This window comes from Eleutherodactylus coqui, chromosome 2 (assembly GCF_035609145.1).
Source record: "Eleutherodactylus coqui strain aEleCoq1 chromosome 2, aEleCoq1.hap1, whole genome shotgun sequence".
NCBI lineage: Eukaryota > Metazoa > Chordata > Amphibia > Anura > Eleutherodactylidae > Eleutherodactylus > Eleutherodactylus coqui.
Window position 1 is genome coordinate 243,402,139 of NC_089838.1, and position 24,968 is coordinate 243,427,106.

Genomic DNA, 24,968 nt, shown 5'->3' on the forward strand with positions numbered 1-24,968 from the left:
ACACGGATGCAAGGCATTTTTATGTCAAAACCGCGTTGCATCATTTCGGGGAAGAAGTGATCCTCTAGTGCAGCTGTCAGCTGCGGCGGAGGATCGCAGAGTTTCTCCCATTGTTTGCACCTGGCAAGTGATGCAATGCTGCTGCCAAGCCCATTGAATATTATGGGCGATGAGAGGCCATGCACAAAGATAGGACGTGCCGCAATGTGTATGACCCCATTCAAAGGAATGGGGTTTATATTTGTGTGAGATCTGTGTGTCTTGTAACGCACAAATTTTGGGCGATTTTCTCAGCCGTGTGAAAACGGCCTTAGGCCAGTCTCACACGGACAGGGCGGATTCCGCATGTGAGAGCCTGCAGCTCAATCCAGCTTCGTCCCTGGCCGGCGACTTTGTGTACCTTATTTTCTCTGTATTGCGGATGACCGTGAACGCTCCCTGTCAGTCATACGCAGCACAGTTTTTTGTTTTTTTAAATCTTTGTTCTTCCTGCGCCATCGCTAGGCGATGACGCGGGTACCTGCGACCTATCCGCAATGTCAATTGCAGATGGGTAATGGATCGGACGGCTTCTATTGATTTCAATGGAAGCCGTCTGTGCGGAATCCGCACAAAAATACATGCTGCTATTTTATTTCAGATGAGCGGATATGCGAATGTTCTATTCTTTTAATGTGTGCAATACTGCGGATCGTCTGCGCAGGTGACGATTGCAGATTCCGTAATTCGTGTGAGACCAGCCTTTGGCTGCATTCTCACAGGCGAGCGCAATATCGGCTAAGATTGTCCTGCCTTGTGTAATTTACTGCTGCTAACCAATAGGACATTAATTGGTAATGTTTAGAATTTGCAAGAAATTCGCTCTTCCCTTATTGTCGTGTATCCAGAAATATAATGGATGTAGCAACGTCCATTCATATTGGTCAGGAGGTAAAACTGCTCCTTCATCAGATTGGACAGAAAATTAACATATTTCTACATTTTTCTTTATTAATGACTACTGTATTGAATGAGCTTAAAGAGCAGGATATTTGTGAAGGAGCTGAGAAGGAGGGCTCGTGTCCCGCCCAGAGCCAGGGGCAGCCTGGCACACATGTATCTTGCTCTGTGCCTCAGCCTTGTAGTATGTAGATGCAAGCATTCCTCCTGTCCACTAGATGCTCCTCAATCCTGGGTCCCCATCGCAGCCGCTGGAGGCTGGGATGCTGCTCTCATGTCCCTGTCACTTTAAACAAAGGGATCAAGGACCTTGGCGATCCAGCGAGCTGGTGGCAGGGAAGTGAGGTGCTATGGGGGCACCGGGCATCTTGCAGCCTGGCACAGAGGATACACTGTAGCTGCTGATGATGGCAGCGCTCCACCTGTGATCCTCCCTCCTGCATGCCCGGGGATGTGCACGTACCAGGGAGCCGGCAGGCAGCATCCGTGCAGATTTCATAGGGGCAAGTTTTGCAGCCTGGCATAGCTGGGCACTGACTCCAGTGCAGGGGTGCATGCCAGCAGCAGCTCTCTCCAGGCTGGTATTCTCATTGGCAATACTCGAGGAGAGCCAGAAATAAATCAGCTGTGGGTGTAATAGGACGCTGAGGGCAGAGCAGGGATTGACACAGCAGGGAATGGACTCCTCCTTGTGCTCTGCCTGCATGTGAAGGCACTGAGCTGCCACCCTCCTGGAGAGCACTGGGCATGTGGGCACTGACTGGCACAGGAGCCCCGTTTGACTAAGGCCTGGCATTGACTGGAATTAAACAACGTGGAGAATCTCAGGAGACACAAGCACTCCAGGAGCAGGAGGGGACATTACTGGGGTAACTCATCTCATGCCACTTCTTTCATTGTGCAGATGCATTATTATGATGTATGACTTTATGTTGGATGGCAATACCCAGGTTGTGTGGGGTGGATTGTATGTTGTATGCCAAGTAACCCATCAACAGCATGGCATGTGTCAATCACAGGGATGCAGTCTGTTTAACCCCTTAACAGCTTGGAAGAACTTGGTTCCTGTTGCAGGTACATTGCACTGAATATGAATAGCCGGGTAATTACTGCTGTGTGATTTCACGGATCTTTAAAGTGATCTATAATGGTAATTACCATGGTTATTATCAGATGGGCTTCAATATTATACAATGGTCTTTCCATATCTATCAATGTTTGGAAATGATTTCTTCTCTGAAAATTGCTAGCATTTATATTTTACTGTGTTGAATGCAATCTATTATTCTCTGGAAGCTGCTATTTCAGGCTGATGGGAGACTCAATATACTTATTCATTGGGATTACTGACAGAAGTCTCGATCAGAAGCGCGTCTGCTCCTGATCATTACTTTATCTCACATATCTACAGGTTCGAAAACCACCAGCAAAATTGACATGCATAGGTGCGAATGGTATTAAGCGCTAAAGCGACCTTTTAGCCGAGCCGATTTATCGTTTGAATGAGCGAATGACGTCAGAGTTATCTCGTACAGGTAGATATATTAGTGGCTAATTCAAATGAGAAATCGTCCAGAATCGTTCATTCTTTCCCATTCGCTGCGAATGAGAAGGACTGAATGAGTGCTGAAAAATAAGTGAACAAGCCAACAATAATTTTCATGCTCGCCAAAAATGAATGACAAGCGGAAAGCGAACAATTAATTTTTGGCGCACGTTTAAACCAAATGATTATCGTTCACTTTTGCTCGTTTGAACGATTTTTTTTAACAATAATCGTTCCGTCTAACGGCACCCTTAGACTCTTTTTTAGCACCTTCTGTCTTGCGCTCCTTTAAGATGATGAGTGCTGCTTGCCATGCAGGATTGTTGTTGGAGATGTGTGCTTTGTATACATAGGCGGCTGCTGAAGCTGGATGAAATGCCAGCTGTTAGATTAGTAGGCTCCTAAGGATTTGCTGAACAGAGGTATGGGACTGCAGTAAATCTCCACGCGGGTTGATGGGAATACTAACATCTGTGCTGGATTCTCTAGAACACCATTACATCTTTTTGTTGTTGATAGGCTTGAAGAATCCTTATTTAAAGAGAGTAACAATCCCTCTGTGCATACATCCAAGCGCGGCTCCTGGAGACATGGCTCAAATGTGTCATCTGTGACATGATTCTGTTATTTTGTCATGCTGACATGACCGTGATGGGAATCTTTGGTGTTGGCTCGCTGTGTTAAAAAGTACTTTGCTCCATGGGCAGGAGTATGATGAGCTGGGCTTCAGTGACAGAGCTTGTCTCTTTACACTATAGTAACAATTACATGACTTGTTTGATACAACATACAATATTTCATGTTTTCATGTTTTTAAATCCAAACCTTCTCTGTAGTAAAAATTATTCACAATGTTACAAATAGTATTTGCATTGTAACAACCAGGGAAAATGTAATGTAAGCCCTTGACAAGCAAAGCAACTGTTCACTGGTCAGACCTAGACGTTCCGGCAGCCTAGAAAGAACTGTAATCATTTAGGGCACATTCAAATGTGATAGATTTGTTGCAGAAATTGCTTTCAATGAAAATCAGTTCTGCAAATGTGAGGCTAGTCTCATACGGACCTACTGTCACTGCGCGTTGCGCATGCAAATATTTTTTCCACCGCAACACATGATGCCAATAGCCCATTGAGTTGTATTGGGCCACTCACACCTGTGAGATATATATATATATATATATATATATATATATATATATTGCAAGCGTATTACTCGCACAAGAAAAAAATCGCAGCATGCACTATCTTGGCGCATGTAACGAGATGACAGTGTATGGGGATTGGCAGCACACAGCAAGTAGGCATGTCATGTTTTTTGAAAGCAATGGTGGTTAGGTACAATATATGATATATGTGAATAGTACAGTGATTTCCATTTATTTGAATATATGTGAACAAACTCAGGATGGAAAGAGAAGAATGTTCTTGTTATTCTTGGGGGGAACTTATATTATAACTAAGTTGTATTGTAGATAATAGAAGTGATAGGAGGTGCGACTTTCTAACATATTCCAACCCATATGTTGTAGAATGTTTAACAGGTTGCTCTATAGTAAGGATACACTTACAGTGCATATAAAAAGTCTACACAACCCTGTTAAAATGCCATGTTTTTGTCAAAATAAAAAAATAATAAAACTAAAATTTGGTTGCATAAGTAAGAACACCCTCTTATATCTGGGGATGTGGTTGTGTTTAGATTCAGCCAATTGCATTTAAACTCATGATAAATAGTAGCCAGTAGTTATTTACAGGGATTCTGATTGACCCCATATAAAGTTCAGCTCTTCTACAAGGATTTTCCTGACATTTTCTTTGTTGCATTTTTCACCAAAATGCGTAAAGAGCTTACAGCAAATCAAAAGGATCCGATTGTTAAATAGTATCAGTCAGGAGAAGAATGCCAAAACATTCCCAAGACATTTTATATACCAAGGCACACAGTGAAGACGTCAACAAGAAGTGGATTAACTTTGGTACAACAGTGACTTCGCCAAGAACTGGAGGTCCGTCAAAAATTGATGAAGAAACCATAAGAGAATTGGTCCGGGAGGCTGCCGGGAGGCCTACAGCAACATTAAAGGAGCTGCAGGAATTTCTGGCAAGTACTGGTTGTGTAGTGCATGTGACAACCAACTCTTGTATTCTTCATATGTTGGGTTATGCCAAAACCATGTGGGAGAACGTGTAATGGTCTGATGAGAAAATGTACGTTTGGCACAAAGCCAACACTTTGCATCACCAAAAGACCAACATACCCGCAGGAAAGATGGTGGAGGCAGCATTATGCTCTGGGGATGTTTTTATGCTGCTGGAACTGGAGCTTTAGTCAAGGTGGAGGGAATTATTAACCGATCTAGGGATCAGTCCATTTTGGCACACACAAGCTGAAAATGAAGACGAATTCCACCTTTCTGAACAACAATGACCCAAAGCCGACCTCCAAATCAACAAAAAAATGGCTTCAGCAGAAGAATAAGGGTTTTGGAATGGCCCCGACGTGAATGCCATTGAAGATCTGTGGGTTGACCTGAAGAGGGCGCTGCACACAAGATGCCCTCACAATCTGACAGATTCGGAGCCACCAACTCAAAAGAGTACATTATCAAAGTATTAGTTCTCGGCTGTGCATGTTTATGCAACCACATTATATTCAGGTTTTTTTTCCACCCTAAAAGCTTTCAGTTTCTTTTTCTAAGGAATTGTCCAGATAACGGGTCACAGTGAAGGCGGAAATAAGTCTGAAATTATTATCTTTATTGGATTTTTAACATGACAAAATCATGGCATTTTAATAGAAGTGTGTAGACTTTTTATATTCACTGTATTTATGAGATGTCAATGATACTTTCTTACGCAACTCCCTATTTCCCCCTAAGTATTGCCTGTTCCCTGTCCCTTTTACCCCATAAGTTCCCTCCGTAGCGCTGCAGAAGGGCACAATACACTGTCCACTTTATAGCCTCTTGGGCAAAGTTTTGCTTATAGATGACCATAGATGAATTTTGGCTGCCTGTTATGATAGTACGTCCGGGCTCACACAAGTGTGTTGGTACAGCGTATTCCGCATGCAAAACACATGCGGAATGTGCTGTACCAATCTCCTATAGGCGGCCATGTTACCGCTCACACAAATTGCGCAAAATACGTGTGCAAGAAAAATCACAGCATGCTCTATCTTTGTGTATTACGTACATACACACTAAGATAGTGCATGGCAATGTCACTGCGTACCGTGCGTATATCTTGCAGACCACAGCCTGCGAGATATGCTTGTGTGAGTCGTGCCTAAGGCAAACAATTGGGCTGCCTGGGGATGTATAATTAGAGTTTCAGATATTAAACCATGCTCAATAATGCATAAGAGGTTATCATTTGCAGGGAAATATGAATATGATCCCTCATTCATGGGAATGTGTGAAGGTCTTACTGTGCAGTCTGATGGTGGGCAGATGTCTCAGAGACCCTTATTGTAGGTGAGGAATCTGACTGTAAGGGCGGCTTCACATGAGCGTAAGCGCAAAAACCCTCACTCACGCGCATCGCATTTGCACTGTGAAGGAGTGTTTTTTGCATATGTGCCACCCCTGCCCTAATTTAAATGGCTATTAAGCCAAATTACATCACGGTGTTTGCAGAGCTGCGCAGCCCTGTGTGTACATATGTGTGCATTTGCGCATACCCATAGACTTCTATGGGGAACTTTGGGGCAATGCGAGGCATTCCAAGGGAACACCCAAAGATAGGACACGCTGAAAAATTTTCCTGCACCGCGATGTGGGAAGAAATCACTCATTTGTATGACCCCATTCAAAAGAATAGGGTTCATATTCGTTCGAGATTTGTGCATTTTTGCAATACCTCGCCCGATTTTCTCTGCTGTGTGTGAAAATGGCCTAAGGCTAGCAATGAGTGAAAGTCTAGTGACTTCAGGATGATTGCTCATTTGTACTCCGCATAAAGTCCAAGGCTATAAAATAGGGGTCCTTAAGTTTTGTAGGTCAAGTATCACACTATTGGACTGCACTAAGGATTGCAATAAACCGTTGACAATCTGTATGGAACACATTTAGTTCTCATTTGAATGACCTTTATCTATATAAATAGTCCCACAAGAGCCCTGTGGCTTAGAGAGCTGAATGACCTCCATTGTTCTATCTTCATATGTTGTCTACGCAGTCAGGGTGCCTTTGTCTTATTCACACGGGCAAGTTTCATATCCGTGTCCTGTCCATGTTTGCAACGCACTGCACACGCACACTACACTGAACCATTAAGGTCAATGGGCTATAGAGACATGCGTTTTTTACATGGATCTATGGTATGCGGAAAAAAAAAGAGAATTTTAACATCACAGCATGTCAGTCACCCATTCAAGTCAGTGGGTGCATCAAAAAAGGAGTGCCTATGAATGATATCCGTGTGTGCTTAGCAATGGATTATTGCTAAGCAATGCTAGGAAAAAATGAGTCTCCTTCCTTTTTGCGCACAAGAAAAAAAAATCAGATGACACAAAAGTACAAAACGGACACATGCAATGCATAGAATTGGGAAACAGACGTACACACAGATTAAAATCTGACCATTTTCACAGACCAGTCCATCTGATTGAGCCCTAATAGACTTCCTGCAGCACTTCAGTAAGTGTATAACATCCATATATTCTCCAGGGCTGCACCCTCAGCCTTTGTGTTATACAACATCTTCTATATGGGTAGCCGTGAAGAACAAAAATGTGATGTAACAGATCTATTCATAGAAACCTTGTGATTATGTGCAATGTACATTGTCTGTAGGGGAGGGCCCTGTGTCACGTCTTTATTATACATCTGCGGATTGTCAGAACAGCAGCAAAGGGTTTTATGATCAATGTTTCCATCAGTTACTGCAGTAGTTTCTTTTATGTTTAGGTAGCGGGGAACTCTTTTGTAGGAGAACTGCACAGTATTCCTTCACTCTTCCGCAGTGACCATTGAAATATATGCATCCAATTCCAGATCACATATATCATAAGAGACCACTTCTATCTATATAAAAAGGTTATCCTCCCCGCCCTGAAAAGCATATCTGCGCATATAAGTTCATAAACTGCCCTCCGGCCTTTTCTTTCACACACGTGACAACTATTAACGTCAGTCAGTACCATTGTCACCAAGACCACCACAGCGGGTATATAAGGCCTCGCTCACATGACGGAATTTGCGCTGCTAACTTACACCGCACTAACTTTTTGGTGCCGCGCAAAAAAAAGTCACCAAACAGATAGGACATGAGCGACTGAAATTCCCTGCTGCGCAAAAATGTAGGTCTTGACCTATCTTTGATGTGCAATGTGCAGGACTGTTCATAGACACCTATGGGAGCTGGGGGAAAAAGGAGTGGGAGTGAGTTCTGCCGTGTTGCTAAATCCAGAAGCACTATGTCCCCGCGAGAAAGAAGGGAAGCCCCACAGCGGGGGTTCCCTTCATCATGGTGATGAAGGAAAGCCCTGGGGAGATAAAGGGAAGCCCCCTCCCCCAACCCACTTGCGGGGATGAAGGAAGTCCCCAGCAGGGACTTTCTTCATCGACGGGGACTCCCTTCATCCCCATGGGGGACTAACCGGAACTTACAAAGGGACATTTAAAAGTGAAAACTTGCTGTTCAACCGAACATGGAATCTTACGCTCTCCTTAACTTACCTTGCTACAACATCATCAACAACTTAACCCTTTAATAATAAATAAATAAAACACGGACAACCAGGTTGGAACAAAAAGGGATCAAATGAAACAAAACCATTAATAATAAATACCGCCTTTAAGACGCGCTAAAACCAACAACAATCCCCAAGTCCCCTTGCCCACCCGCCTAATGCGGGCTACAAATCCCCATCAATCAACCGCGACAGCCTACAGGGAGGGAGGAGGGAAGCTGCTTTACAGCCAAAGATGCCCAGGACCTCTTTGCTGATTACTTAAATGCCCTCTGTTTACAGCCCCCTCCACTCCCGTTATCCAATCACATAGGCTTCCACCACACCGCTCCTGCCCAGCAACGGGCCGAGCTTCCCGCTCTTTTAGGCCACCAATCAATGCCCGCTGCCAGCTTTACCTCAAACCCGCCTGGCAACGACACCTCGGCCAATCACAACAGGAGACCATCACCAACTATTACCTGACAGAATGACCTGAGAGCCAAGTTAATTAACCTTTTAATCACCATAGCAGTATACATTATGGTCCCACATAAACCTATTGTATAACACCAGAACGCTCCCAGATCCCATGCGGATCTCCCTCCTGAGCGTCACTCGATCCGTACAAGGGACTTTGGGGCTGCTGCAGCGATCTCTGTCTCGTCCCCGAACTCCTGTACAGCAGCGCATTTTTTCTATTGCTCATCAGCGTTGTTTCAACGCCGATACAACTCGGCACTTCAGTGTGGAAAAGTTGTTTCTTCATAGGATTTTCAGCAGTTATAGTTGTGCTTTTTTGCGCAGCTAACAGCAGCGTGAATTCCACGCCCATGTGAACATGCCCTTAATCTGCATTATCTACAGTGTTATTCAATGGTAATAACCACCCTATCTCACCACTCTTGGATTCTAAACTGATCCATCGTATACTTCGAAATAAATCATGACCCGTATGACTAAAGGCCCTTTTACATGCAAAGCCAATCTTTCAAACGACTGAAAGATTTATGGCCCATTTACACGAAGTGATGATTGCTCAAAAATTGGCCTTATCAGGAGTTCTCCACGGGTAGTGCTGCTAGCATTGTTTCCCATCTGAGAACAAAGGAGCTGAAAGCAGATAAGAGCCCTCTGGATATTAACTACATTCAGCGAAGGCTTCATTTGCACACTAAATAGCTATTAAGTAGCTGAGTAGCTACTTAATAGTTTATGCAAAATGATCGCTCAAAGCTGTCACTCAAACTGTCGTTTGAGCGATCATCGCTCCGTGTAAATGGGCCTTTAGTCTTAATGGCCATTAACACTTTATCATCTTCATTTGCATGTAAAAGAACCTCCAGGAGTTGTTTGCAGAGTCCAGTGTGTGTTTAAACACACGCCCAGTTGTGTAAACAGCTGCCAATACATTCCATTGTTCTCCTCGTGGCTAGCTGTCAGCAAATTGCATTGTTTTCCTCCTGGCTAGTGTAAACATCTTTCAGTGGCTGAACAATGGATCCTAAGTGAACTGAAATCCATTGTTCAAACAAAAAGTGCACGATGTCCACGTTTATATGTAACGATTGTTGCTCATATTTGTCTGTTTGGTCGAATTTTGAGCAATATCATTGCGTGTGAATGGGCCTTATCCAAATAAAACTTCATATACAAATGTGACATATTCTGGTTGCATGATTATAGCCGTTCGTGGCATGGCCTCTGAATGTAAATAGTTCAATATCAAGTAACATATATATTCCAGTAAGTTTCAGATAGTCGAGCATGGCCTTGTGTAGTGAGGTAAGAGGGTTCTTGGAAGTCTACTGAACATTAATGCACATGAGATGTCTACCTAGATCAACCTGCAGAGCCAACACTTCTAGGGTGATTAATGAGACTTGAGAACTCCAACTGATTTAATTGTCATTCAAATTGTAAATTCCATCATGGGAATAATTCTGTGACAGTTCCTGAGGAGTTTCCTCTAATGAATTGGCTACAGATTCAGCATCGATATGACTGTATCTAAGCAAAAAACCTTAAAAAAGGTGCAGAGACATGAAAATATCCCATTAAATTCCAACACCTGCAACTTTTCGTTGTAGTTCTGCTGACATGTCTGTTTAATTACATGCTTGAATTCCCCATAAAGTAGCAATCCAGAAGCATCTTTCGTGGTGTTCTGTGTTGTGTAGTCCCCCTGTTATTCCTTCTAGGCATTTGTGAATAAAATGACAACTGGGTGTTACCATTCCCCTTGTCAAAGAGGTGTGTCCATACAGTCTGTGTATGATTGTCCAATGTCAGACTGCATAGGGATGCAATCTCACCTAGTAACAGTGAGTTGTCAAATTATTCATAAGCTTCTAAGAGGAACAAAGAGTTTTAAGAAAAGATGCTGCAGAATTGTTATTTCATGAAGAAGTACACTGAACCATCACTGCAATAGGAACACATACTCAATAATGGAATGACCAGTGATCCTATTCCACGCTAGGAAAATGTTTCTCAGACCATGACACCGACACCACTGCCCTGTTGTATCCCATGGGTGCACCCATGGGATACGACTTTATGCTGTTTATGCCTGATATGGACCCTGCCATCCATACAGAAAATGGGAATCGACACTCCAGATGACCTTCTACCATGTGTCTAAGTTTTAATTAAGTCTTTATTGAGCCCTTTCAAGGTGCTGTTAACGAAGACGTGTGGTCATCAGGGGCACCCTTGTCAGTCTTCGGCTATTGAACCTCAGTCGACTCTAAGTACTCCACATGGGATTTGAGAAAGTTTGTCTAACGTCCCAGCTGTTGCACTCCTGGGTCAGTTGGTTCACTGTGGCATGCTATTGTTGATATACCAGACATGCAACCTGATGCTCACCTCTAGAATCAAACCACACTTGGAGTGCTGCTGTGTGATCTTCTGTCGAATGTCTGTCCATTGTTCAACCGGTCTTGGTACACTCTTAATACCATGATTTGGGGAACAGCCAACCCTGCTACTTAGAAATATTTCCACCACACCACTGGGCAGCAACACTCTGCCCACATTCAAAGTCACTCAAGCCAACACATTGACCCATGACGGCCAAAATGCCTTCTGCTGCACAGAGGAGACGTCCCCACCTTATCTGAGAGCAGATCGTGACATGGTCATTACGTAGTAGCGCGTTACTGATCACAAGATGTCACACGCCAGCTGTTCCTAATGCACTGATCGTTTAGTATAGAAATTAGCTTTCATGGTAAACGTGAGGTGGACTTGGACTTCAACATTTCAGTCTAGTGTAAACAACCAGTTCTATACTATAAAGCTATAGAGCAGGAGCCGAAATCTTCAATGAGAGAACAAGTGGATTTCGGACTACCTCAGACTAACATTATCTATCGCCAATAGAGCTGGACTAATTGAAGTTGTGATCTAATGAAGTATAGCTAAAAGGCAGACACCATGGACAAATGTGGCTAGTAAGTAAGTGCAAGGGTGAGGCCACATGTAGCAGTTTATGTGAAAGGATGGAGCTGCATGTGGATTTATTACAGATCGCTACAATTCAGGAATGCATATTTTGCCAGATAGTTTTATAAGTAGGACATGTTAACCTGTAAATAAATATATGGCCAAAATCCGTGTAACTAAACCATTAGGTTTGCAGTAAACCTCCAGCTGCAATTTTGGACTGTATAATGGGTGCTCATCACCTGCTTTGTGTCATCTCACCGACAGCCCCCAAGAGATATAGATCCATCTAACTCAAATCTAATGCCGCCGTACCTCATTAGGATAATAATACCTTGCAAAATGGAATATACTTTTAGTATCAACTCATTAATAGAAAAGCCTACGAATGCCTGCTCATTACTGATGGCGGATTTATACCTTTGCTTATGCTGTGCCCTTTATCAATAAACCTGCGTACAATATAACAAGAAAGGCACAATTGAAAGAATTTTGGCCATAAAAAAACTTCAGTCTGCACTTTGGCCATTTAGTGTAGCCATTGCTGAAGTGCAGAAAGATGACAATAATTACAATAAATACTATAATCCCCGTATCAATTATTTTTTATGTCAAGGATTCGGTGATAGTAATTACCTACGCATGCTGAGTCCTCTCTGCTTTAAAATCCTGCAAATTAGATAGTGAGAATAACCTGATCTTTTACTGTTTATTTAGTGTGTGTGTGACCGTTCTGGGACCTCGATAATGACCACATTGGAGCAGGATCGCTACGTGAATCATGAACATCTGCAGTGCTAACCAATGATTAAAATGCAATTATCATTATTGCACTAAGGGAAGGTTATCTGAAGATGGTTTATATATGGAGCTGAGAATAGCTGATATAGAAGGTCTGGGAATGCATAACAGTAGTGCAAGTCTGAACCATTCCCCTGCATAGCCTACAGACAGAAGCCCTTGTGAAACAGCGCAAGACATGAAGTTACAAGTGAGGTAACATCTGCAGAATTAGTATCTGCAAGAGTTAATATGATGGTTACCTCATCTTTGAAGGAGTGTATGGTTTCATCAGAATAAAGCTGCTTAAAATGGGCTAAGGGTGAAGCACAGGTATGCAGGGAGTAGCAGAATTAATGTTCATGACATGAGATACAGCAGTCACTGAGAGCTGTCTATATATTCTAGGATAAAGTGCCAATTCAGTTCGGAAAAATCACAAGCTGACTCAGATCTCCTCTGGTAGTGAATGTGAGAGGGCGGTTTTCCTCTGGAAGGTAAGTTCCTACATGGCAGCGAAATATTGTGCCAAAATTTGCACCAAAATCCACATGCGGGATTCACCACGAAATTCACTCATTGAAATGCGATCAATAAATTCTGCAGTGAAAATCCAGGCATTCCTGCAACAAATAATGCATGCTGCGGATTTGGAAATCCGCAGTGTAACTTTCTTCAGCTGTGGATTTTTTTCTGCTATAAGGCCGGCTGCACACGACCAGGTCGGATTCTGAATGCGGGAGCCCACAGTGGAATCCGCCCCTGTGCCCAGCCGGCATCCACATATACCTGTATTTTCTTCTTCATTTCTATAGTGCGGATGGTCCATCGAACACGCGCAGTAAGATTTTCCCGCGCCGTCACTAAGCGATGACGTGGAATCCGCAACCTTTCTGCAATGTCAATTGCGAGTTGGACGACTTTCATTGACTTCAATAAAAGCCGTCCGCGTGGAATCCACTTAAAAAGAGAACATGCTGTGATTTTTCCTCCGTGAGCGGAAAATCGCATTTGATTATCACTCGTGTGCAGTATTCGCTGTGGATTCCCCAATGCAAATATGCCCATGTGCAGCCGGCCTAAGTAAATGGAATTTGTTAAAACCTCATTTGCTTACATTGTACTGCACACTGCTGTGGAGTTTCAGCGTGAAATCCGCAGCCGAAATTCTACAGTACATCCACTATGTGTGATTAATCCTTTAGGGTATGTTCCCTTGGGGTGGATTTGCTGCAAATTTTCCACACTATTTGGTATGTATTTAGGGCTCCTTCACACGGGCATATGCGTCTTGTGCACACCTCAGCGCAACGTATTTGCGCTATGTACGAGGCTCTTTTGTGCCCGTATCTATGTATTTTAGGCTGTCTGCACATGGGCAAATTTGTATTGCTGAAACCAGAGCGGACGTCCTCCTCTGGGTTCGGCAGCAAATACCATCTATAGCAAGCTATGGAAAAGTGATTCTACCTGCACACGAGTGGAAATCAATTGCGGTTTCCGCTTGCGGAGAAAAAAATCGCAGCATGCTCCATTTTTGCGTGGATTCTGCGCGGATAGCTTCCATTGAAGTCAACGGAAGCCATCCGATCCACAGACCTTCCGAAATTGACACTGCGGAAAGGTTGCGGATTCTGTGTTATCACTAGGAGATGACATGAGAAAAGCAGGGGCTTAAAAATAGAAATCTGTATTGCGCATATCCGATGGTGAGACGTGCGGACCATCCGCAGAACCAAAAAAGCAAAGAAACTACAGGTACGCGCGGATGCCGCTGCTGCAGGGCCGGATTCCGCTGCAGTATTCTGCATGTGGAATCCGACTCACCCGTGTGCAGGCAGCTTTGCTTTTTGCTCACCCAGAGCATGTTTAGCCTAATGAGTTCCAGATGTGTTCTTTTTTTCACGGAATTGTGCAGCGTTTTGCACATCTGTGCACACATCTGCACACCTCCCATAGACCTCTCCCATAGAGCATGTCATATTTTTAGTGCATGTGAGAAATGCACATGTATAAAGAGGAAGTGAGAATGAACCCATTGAAATCAATGGGTTCTATGCTCTGTGCATGCAAACACACGTAAATCTGCCCATGCGAAGGAGCCATTACAGATTTTGATGCAGAGCCACAGCAGATTTCACTACTTCAAATGAATCATATTGAAGGGCTGAAATCTGCTGCAGATCCGCACCAAACATTATAGATTTTGACACAGATCTTAGAATGGATTTGCTATACATTTTTCCACTGTGGAAAATCTGCAGCAAATCCGCTACGTTGGAGCATAGCCTTATGCAGTTTTCACACAGCCGAGATTTGTGTGTTGGAAGGTGCACAAATGTTGCATGAATATGAACCCCATTCTTTTGAATGGGGTCATACACACAAGCAATTTTTTTACCGCATTGCGGCATGAGAAGAAATTGGCGGCATGTCATTGTTCGTTAAGTGTAAGGTGAACGCAGTGCGATGTGATGTTTTCACATTGAAAACAATGGGATAAACTCTGCAATCCTCCACTGTGGCTGACAGCTACCTCCCCAAGGTGATGTGAGGCAGTTTTGTTACAAAATTGCATGTTGGTGAGTGCAATATGGGGCCATGAATGACATCCCAATATCGCACCCACCCATGTGAAATTAGCCTTACTGGGGAGGCTATAATATCTCCAGTTACTTTCACCCTGTTACCTCCCCAAGCCAAATACTTTAAACCACAGATATTGTAACTATCAATTCACATGTGGGGATGTTCCCATAATCACATACAGTTGCAAGAAAAAGCAAGTGAACCTTTTGGATGTCTATAAGGCCTCTTTCTCATGAGCATTTGTATGCGTCTAATTCAGCCGTGATTAGAAATGGCGTCCATCTGAAGCATTGGATTCCAACGCATTCATTAAGATGGACGATTTTTAGCCACGTAAAAACATTGCAGCCACGATAATAGGACATTGGCAGATAAATATGCCGGCCAATGTCTTGTCCCATCTTTTGCCCACGATCAACTGGCTTCTCCGATTGGCTTCTATGGGAGACGCTGGCAAAATGAGGAGGAGGGAGTAAACCATGCTGAGCATTTATGCCGGCCAAAGGAATTCTGGGCTGCAGTGTATATACACACCTCACCCAGCCACGTGAATGGACAAGAAAATGCGGGTTTTACAGGTGCTTTGCCCATTAAATAAAGGCACACAAGGCTTGGTTACTGAAATCTCTCAAGAAAGATTTTTTTACTGTGAACCATGTGATGCAAACAACTTCCAGAAGACCTCAGAAGATGTGTTATAGAGATGCATGAAGCTGGAAAAGGCTATATATCATTGCTAAACACCTGGGTGTACATTATCTTCAAATGCAGAAAAGTAGATCTGCTGCTTCTCTACCTAGGAGTCCTCTTATGATCACCTCAAGAGCACAGTGGGCAATCCTAGAGAGACCTAAAAGACATACAGAAGATGCTACAAACTGCAAATTCCTCTGTTCATATGTTTATGATTAGAAAAACACTGCACAAAAATGGTATTCTTGAAAGGACACAATAAATGAAGCCATTGCTGTCCAAAAAAACTTAACAGCCTGAAGTTTGGCCAGAGACCACCTGGATATTCCCCAGGGTTTCTGTGAAAATGTTTTATGGACTGATGAGACAAAGTTGGACCTTTTTAGCCGAAATGCACAACACTATGTTTGATAGAAGAAGAATACTGCAAGCAACACCAAAACCTCATCCCGACTGTGAACATGGTGGACGGAGCATCATGGTTTGGGACTGTATTGCCACCTCAGGAACTGAAATCCGTATAATCAATGCTGGGAAAATTAATTCTAAAGCGTGTGAAAAGATTTTACAGGACAATGTAAGGCCTCTTTCACACGAGCGTTTTATCGCGGCTATTTCGACACAATAAAATGCTGGCCGAAAATCGCGACCATCTGCAGCATTAGATCCCAATGCATTCGATTAGATGGGTGATTTTTCGGCATTCAGCTGCCCGGAAAAGATAGTGTGTGGTGTGGATTCTGGCCATACGCTTTTAAGAATGGCCGGAAAAGATAAGACTTGTCCTAGCTTTTTGCCAGAATACGTAGCTGCTTCCTATAGACTCCTATGGGAGCCTATCAGAGCCATCAGAAAATAGGAGGGGGAGGGAGGTGGGAGGCAGTTTAGCAGCGTCTCGTGTTGCTAAAGTCCCTCCCCCTCTTCTTGCCGGCAGCTTCTATAGGCTGACGAGAGAGGGAAATTAGCATGGCAAGTGCTGTTAAAGTCCCTCCCTTTGCTGGCAGCTCCCATAGGCTTTTATGAGAGCTTCTATTGCCATGATCAGACGGCAAAGGGAGGAGGAGTGAGGGGGAGAGATTTAGCAGGACTTAAGTTTCTCCCCCCCCCCCCCCCCCGCCGTAATTCCGGGATGCAGCATATACATACCTCAGCCGGCCGTCTGAATGTGTGAGAAGACGGGAAATTTAACTGCAACTTGGTTGTGGCTTTCTTTCATTCATGCAAATTTCGTCTGCGAGTAGGGCGAACAGAAATCACAATGCCCATGTGAAAGAGCCCTAAGGGCAACAGTCCATGACCTCAAGCTAAAGAGATGTTGGGTAATGCAACATGAGATTGACCCAATGTGCACAGGTAAATGGCCAAGCCCTGACGTTAACACAGACCAGATGCTGTGGTATGACCTGAAGAGAGCTGGAGATGCAATGCATGTTGCACAATCATGTTGAGGAACTGAAGCACATTTTCATGGAGGAATAGTCCAAAATTCCTCCTTGACATTATGCAAATCTTATTACAGCTACAGGAAACAATTGATAGAGGTGATCGCTGCTAAACAGGATTTACAGGTTTTATATTCAAAGGTTCTGGGTTTTTTCTACCTGCACTATGGATGTTTATTCAGTGTGCTCTATGAAATACATGAATGGTACAACTGTGTGGGCTATTCGTTTAGTTACATTGTATTTTTCTGATTTAGACACCACGATTTTCACTCAAAGCCATCTTTTGAGCGATAATCGTTGTGTCTAACTGCACTGACATCGTGCAGTTTTCGTTAAGCCGTGGCTGATCTTTCAGCATGGTGAAAGATCAGCGATCAGTTATCAGGAATTCACAGCTGGATACAGCTGGTACTATTGTTTCAGCTGTATCCAGCTCCCTGAAGACAGGCAGGGTATGAAGAACACAGATGTCCAGCTGTGTTCTGCATCCCCCTCTTGGAGCACCTGGCTGCATAACAGCCGGGCACTCTGAGCAGAGAACAGCTGGATGCAGACGAATGGGGCCACGCTTGTTTTCTGCATCCTCTGTTTGGAGCACTCAGCTGTATAACAGCCAGGCGCTCCGAGCAGAGAACAGCTGGATGCAGAAGACTGTATAACAGCCGGGCGCTCTGAGCGGGGAACAGCTGGATGCAGAAGACTGTATAACAGCCGGGCGCTCTGAGCGGGGAACAGTTGGCTGTATAACAGCCAGGCGCTCTGAGCTTGAGCAATCACCTTGCTCCGTAAAAAAGCACACAACGATTATCACTCAAAAATCGCTCGAAAGATTTTTTGAGCGATAATCGTTTTGTCCAAACCAGCCTTAAATGAGACTTAGTGTCCATTTAGACAAGCTGATTTATCGTTTGAACAAGCTAGTGATGTCATCGCTAGGTCATTCGCTCGTGCAGCCTGTTTAGACAGGTAGATTAATCGTTAGCTTGTTCAAACTTAAAATTGGTCAGAGTCGTTTAGTCTTTCGCAGTCCCTGTATAAGCGAATGAGAAGGACTGAGCAAGCGCCGTTTCAATTGAACAATAAGTGAATGAGCCAACAATGATTTTTACATCTGCTTAAGATGAACAATGAACAAAAAGTATTCGATCTATCATTCGTCATTCTTTTGTTGGCTCGAATTTAGACTGAATGATTATCATTCACTTTAGCTTATTTGAACAATTTTTTGAACAGTAATCATTCTGTCTAAAAGCAGCTGTAGGTAAAAATCAGACCACGTTTTATTAGTCATTGAGAATCACAGAATGACTGTTTGCGTACACCCCATGGAAGTCAAAAATGTTTCGAAACATAACCTTTATTAGAGATATTCATTAAAAATGTCCCATGGAAATACCATAAATAAAGTAAAAAAAAGAGGGGAGAAACATATCACTATTTTGGCCGTACAACAGAGCTGCTTGCCTACCAAATTGGGATGTCTGCCCTTATAGTGGCGATTCCACCAGGAACTTCCTAAAATGCTCCTATAACACCTTAGACGTGGGTTTGGAATAACATCAAAGCGGTGTCTTTCTTCAAAAAAATATCAAAATGCCTTCGGGATAACGCACAAGTTAACGGCTTCACATTCAGGAGCTGCTTCCACTTATAAGTGAACAAAATGGGTAGCGCACGGGACACGTAACTATGATTCCCATGTGAATGGGTTGTCTCGCTATCATCTAACTAGAGATTTGTATAGTGCCTACATGTGACTTGTCTTTATTACCTGATACTAGCGGTAATATGAAGCACTTCTATACCTGAATTTTTGCTAACTCTGATAAACTAGGATTTTGTAGACAACCCTGGGAAACGCGTCAGAAAGATTACAGTATTAAAAATGTACATATGATAATTACCGTCTCTTTGGGCAATATTATTATATGTCTTACATAGTATTGTATGTAAGTGATGAACAATGGGTATCTTGCATTAAATGGATTCATAGAATGATTGGGGACCTCATGACCACCCTTTAATAACAGTGGTTTATGTGTATTAGATGGGGATGGTGGTATTTATAGTGCAGGTTTGGCATATGGAACTTTGCAGGATTAATTGTGGATATCCCAGAACTGCTAGAAATATTTGTCTCCAGACAGAACCTTCCAATCTCACACAAAATATTATAAAGAGAATTCACAGAAGTATTGTGCTATACATAAAATAATTTATACTAAAGCTTGTTATGCCCAATCTGTCTCCTAGATACTAACCTTTTGGTGAAACATGCAGGGTACCCATCCTGCCAAGGACGACCCCACCCAAAAGATAAACCCTAATCATTCTATTGTTACCTAATGTCAGGGAAAACGGGGGAAAGAGGGAAAACAGAGGGGTTGGAAATAATGTTTGATATATTCAATCAGTGACACTATAGTGGGTCTTAATTGTTTTTATTTTATCAAAGATTGTAAAGGTTACCTTGGACAAATATCAATAATTTAATAATGTACAGGATCAACTATATAATTCTTGAAAAAATTATATGCATAATGCTACAAACAGCATAGATCCATCACTCCATGTTAATAAGATATTATTTAGGTATCTACTCACCACCCATATGGTAGGCCAGGTAACTAATGCATATAAGCAGCCCAAGAAATCTCACTCTACCAAAATCACAAAATGAAATGCCTCCTGATATGTCACCTGGCATATACAGGTAGAGTGCCTCACTACTGATCTCAGGTGAGGTATATACATGTACAGGTAGAGTGCCTCACTACAGCTCTCAGGTGAGGTGTAGACATGTACAGGTGGAGTGCCTCACTACTGATCTCAGGTGAGGTATATACATGTACAGGTAGAGTGCCTCACTACTGATCTCAGGTGAGGTATATACATGTACAGGTAGAGTGCTTCATTACTGATCTCAGGTGAGGTGTAGACATGTACAGGTGGAGTACCTCACTACTGATCTCAGGTGGGGTATATACATGTACAAATAGAGTGCCTCACTACTGATCTCAGGTGAGGTGTAGACATGTACAGGTGGAGTGCCTCACTACTGATCTCAGGTGAGGTATATACATGTACAGGTAGAGTGCCTCACTACTGATTTCAGGTGGGGTATATACATGAACAAATAGAGTGCCTCACTACTGATCTCAGGTGAGGTGTAGACATGTACAGGTAGAGTGCCTCACTACTGAACTCAGGTGAGGTGTAGACATGTACAGGTAGAGTGCCTCCCTACTGATCTCAGGTGAGGTGTAGACATGTACAGGTGGAGTGCCTCACTACTGATCTCAGGTGAGGTATATACATGTACAGGTAGAGTGCCTCACTACTGATCTCAGGTGAGGTATAGACATGTACAGGTGGAGTGCCTCACTACTGATCTCAGGTGAGGTATATAAATGTACAGGTAGAGTGCCTCACTACTGATCTCAGGTGAGGTATAGACATGTACAGGTAAAGTGCCTCACTACTGATCTCAGGTGAGGTATATACATGTACAGGTAGAGTGCCTCACTACTGATCTCAGGTGAGGTATATACATGTACAGGTAGAGTGCCTCACTACTGATCTCAGGTGAGGTATAGACATGTACAGGTGGAGTGCCTCACTACTGATCTCAGGTGAGGTATATAAATGTACAGGTAGAGTGCCTCACTACTGATCTCAGGTGAGATGTACACATGTACAGGTGGAGTGCCTCACTACAGATCTCAGGTGAAGTATAGACATATACAGGTGGAGTGCCTCACTTCTGATATCAGATAAGATGTAGACATGTACAGGTGGAGTGCCTCAGTACAGATCTCGGGTGAAGTATAGACATGTACAGGTGGAGTGCCTCAGTACAGATCTCGGGTGAAGTATAGACATGTACAGGTGGAGTGCCTCAGTACAGATCTCGGGTGAAGTATAGACATGTACAGGTGGAGTGCCTCAGTACAGATCTCAGGTGAAGTATAGACATGAACAGGTGGAGTGCCTCACTACTGATCTCAGATGAGATGTAGACATGTACAGGGGGAGTGCCTGACCACAGATCTTGGGTGAAGTATAGACACGTACAGGTAGAGTGCTTCGCTACTGATCTTAGGTGCGGTGTAGACACGTACAGGTAGAGTGCCTCATTACTGATCTCAGGTGAGGCATAGACATGTACAGGTCAAGTGCCTCATTACTGATCTAGGTGAGGCATAGACATGTACAGGTCAAGTGCCTCACTACAGATCTCAGGTGAGGTATATACATGTACAGGTAGAGTGCCTCACTACAGATCTCAGGTGAGGTATATACATGTACAGTTAGAGTGCCTCATTACAGATCTCAGGTGAAATATAGACATGTGCAGGTGGAGTGCATCACTACTGATCGCAGGTGTGGTGTAGACACGTACAGGTAGAGTGCCTCACTACTGATCTCAGGTGAGGCATAGACTAGAGGAAAGTAGCATTGAAACAATTATGGATATAGGTTAACTGCTGGTCGCAAATAAGGTATAAACCACAGAAGATGGCGTTAAAGCAGTCATGGATATAGGTTCACACATTTCACAAGAGATCACATGTGTTCATTAGTTCATGATAACGTCAAAGCTTCTGAATAATTAGGTGAAACAGATATGATAAAGCATGGCCATTCATGAATAACTCATGTCCCTTTTTAGTTATGTCCACTGTGAAGATATCAGGAGCCCATGATGGCAGCGCTTGCCCCCTGATCACACCCCAGGAAATAAGAGCAAGCTAATATGTGTTACACTGCTCACTATATATAGTTAGCCAAGGTGGATGTCTTTGACAAGATTTGCTGTTCTGGGTGTCAATCAAACCCCAGCTATCATCATTTTCTCTTGGCGTCCCTTAATGTTGATGTTTCCTTTCTGCAGCAAAACTAGAGACTGATATAATGTTATCTCTCCGACTCAAAAAAATGGCCGCTGGACATGCGCTGCTGCCACTAGGAATCCAAGTCCGCCATCTTTAAAGAGGGTAATACCATTCTGTTCACGATCTCACTCATGCAAACATAGAGGCCAATACAGTATTAGCCCCTAAACTGCAGGAAAATGATCGCTGTGCATGTGTAGCCGCCACCAGAAATCCTGACGCCCCTTTGACTTTATCCCATAACCCTATCTAGGATGCTATATGACATTTTAGGTGGTTCCAGGTGGGATCACCCTTTTCAGTGCGGACGTTACAATTTAGTAGGCAGACCGCTCTGCTGTATGGCCAGAATAGGGATAGGTTCATCCCTCTTCTTAGGGTATTTCCATGAGACATTTTTTACGGAATATCTATAATAAAGGTTGTTTTAATGGTAGCCCCACTATGATTTACCACATTTTATTACTAGTTAGTATAGAAATCTCGGTAATTCTGAAGGATTTACCTATAACCACGGAATGTGTGTGCCTTAAGGCAGCTCTGGAAGGGTGTCTACTGAAGGAACATTCACATGAATACACAGAACATTGTGTATCTATATGTAAATGATGTATGTTTATATGTTAATTAGACACTCACATTGCTCTTGCACTCAGGCAGGGCCACTGCAGACAAGCTTTTTAAAGAAGTACATTAAGGTGTCGCCAACATAAAGAGCAGAGTCTGAAGGTCCATTTACACACACAGATGATCTCTCAAAATTCATCAGAAACTGAAAGTTTTGAGCGATCATTTTTTCATAGGTACTAATGAGCTAATCATCCCTTTAGTACTTTTTTTGCATGTATTTAGAGAACAGCGGACGGTCTGTTCTCTAAATACATCACTATTGTTCTCCAGAGGAAAAGCAGCTGTTAATAGCTGTTAAAGAATGTTATCAGCGCTGCCCACAGAGAACTTAGCATGTGGTCCCTCTTATTAGGGATTTCATGTTGACCTGAAGTCAGCGATAGACAAAAAGTGGACAGTGAGTGCACATTTACGCACGACGATTATCGCTCAAAAGATAGCTTTTGAACGAATTTTGAGCACTAATCTTTGCGTGTAAAAGGGCCTTAAGAGATTGTAGTTGGGACAATTGCTTAAGCGTCCGACAGTCATCCCAATAATTATTGCTGCTATGCTTTCACACAGGGACGATAATCGTCCAGTGAATTGAGGTGTAGCGCTCCGGAGATCACATATATATGACTGCCTGTTTAAACAGGCAGATTGTCCTTTTTATACCTGCCTAAACAAAATGATAAGAAAACAAATCATCTTTCGCCGTTCGGTCGCTGTCAGTGTTAACGCTGAACAATTATCGTTCCATTTATGCTCCAGAGATAATCTGATAATCTGAACAATCACCGTTCAGTATAAAAAGGCCCTGAGGCCCGAGACGGTCTGCGCCTTCAGGACCACGATTGTGCATCCTGTACTGCCTGCAGGGCTGCGGGGAACCTGAGGTCAGCAGAATCTGAAATGTTATTACTGTGTTTTCCCTATTCTGCTGACCTCAGATTCCCTGCAGCCCGCACATTATGGCTATTGCTATGGCTATGAGAAACAAAGTGACGTATGCAGGCCAGTGTTGCCAGTTTCAGTGGTGCTTGAGCTGCACTTTACAATGCAGATAACAAAAGGTTACGGATTTGCAGATTTTACATCCAAATATAGGTTAGTAATTGCTCATAGTGGGAACTGTCAGTGTGTTCACAACGATTACTACATTAAGAGTTCTTCAGGCTTCGGTGGGCACCATTCCAGGGGAATGAACAGCTTGCATATTACTAGTTCTTGTGTTTCTACAACCTTGTACTAAAAATAAGTCACTTGAAAATGGCCAACTTGCTGTCATATGATGACTTATTCATGCAGGCACATTTCTTGCACCTTAGTGTCAATCAGTGGTGACAAGCTCATGTTCACCGAGGGCCACATCAGCCTTATGGTTGCCTTCAAAGGGCCGATTGTAAGACTTTATAGTAAGGACTTGTTCACATGAGTGTATTTGCACAGAGTATTACCACCATACGCAGGTAATAGAACTCATTGATTTCAATGGGTTCGTTCATAAGAGCATATTTTTTCATGCGATGTTCGATAATGTGAAAAAACATGGGACACGACCTATTTTGGTGCATATTACACACCACAATAGGCCACTGAAGTGAATGGGCCGGCGCGAATACGAAGGAAACCTGCGCATTTGTGCACCATTTCTACTTTCTTTTTGCATGTGCGTGCAAATACACAGTGTATTTGCGTACACAAAAACACACCGGAGCGGCAGGTGTAAAATACAGGCGTAAGTGATCGAAATGTGCCTATGCCTGTGTGAACGAGCTCTAATAGTGACCCCCATAGTGGCTACAGTAGCAATAGTGTTCTCCATAGTGGCCCCACTAATTATAGTGACCCCCACAGTGACCCCAGTAATAATAGTGACCCCCTGTATTTTTTTCATTCGATGCATTCACTATGTCACAAAATATTTAACCATCATCATCATTATGTTTTTTGTTTGTGTTTTATTAAACAAGTTTGTAAATATATACGAATTAGGGATTTATAATAGATTCTTACACTGGAAGTAAGACACAGGCTCCTTATGTGGAGCAGATCAGCAGTGGAGCCATCAGAGATGGAGGACATGCGCTAGTACACATTATCGTTAGTCAGATGTATTACTGCAGTCAGCCCACAGAAACCGTGCATAAAATAGCAGTATACACACAGGGGTTATTCATCCATGGTCCTCATAATTTGTCTGTTTATTCTGTAGGTTAATATACCAATTGATACGTAGGCAGAGTGTTGTTAATTCAACATAATCATCAATTTTCTTCCCACAGAATAAGAGATAAACCGGAATTAAATGGACAGTACATTTTCAGAGAATGTATGCTCATC

At 43.1% G+C, this 24,968-nt stretch overlaps 1 protein-coding gene across 2 annotated transcripts in view; it reads left to right on the plus strand.

Moving 5' to 3' along the window:
- The first annotated feature begins 1,190 nt into the window (after window positions 1-1,190).
- MAN2A2 (mannosidase alpha class 2A member 2) overlaps window positions 1,191-24,968 on the plus strand; it is a 103,633-nt gene continuing 79,855 nt past the window's right edge. The window contains exons 1-2 of one of the 2 annotated variants that reach the window (XM_066592736.1): window positions 1,191-1,808; window positions 12,800-12,888. The gene's annotated coding sequence lies outside the window, so the exon portion shown is untranslated. The remainder of the gene's footprint in view (window positions 1,809-12,799; window positions 12,889-24,968) is intronic. The other variant, XM_066592735.1, reaches the window with a different exon arrangement.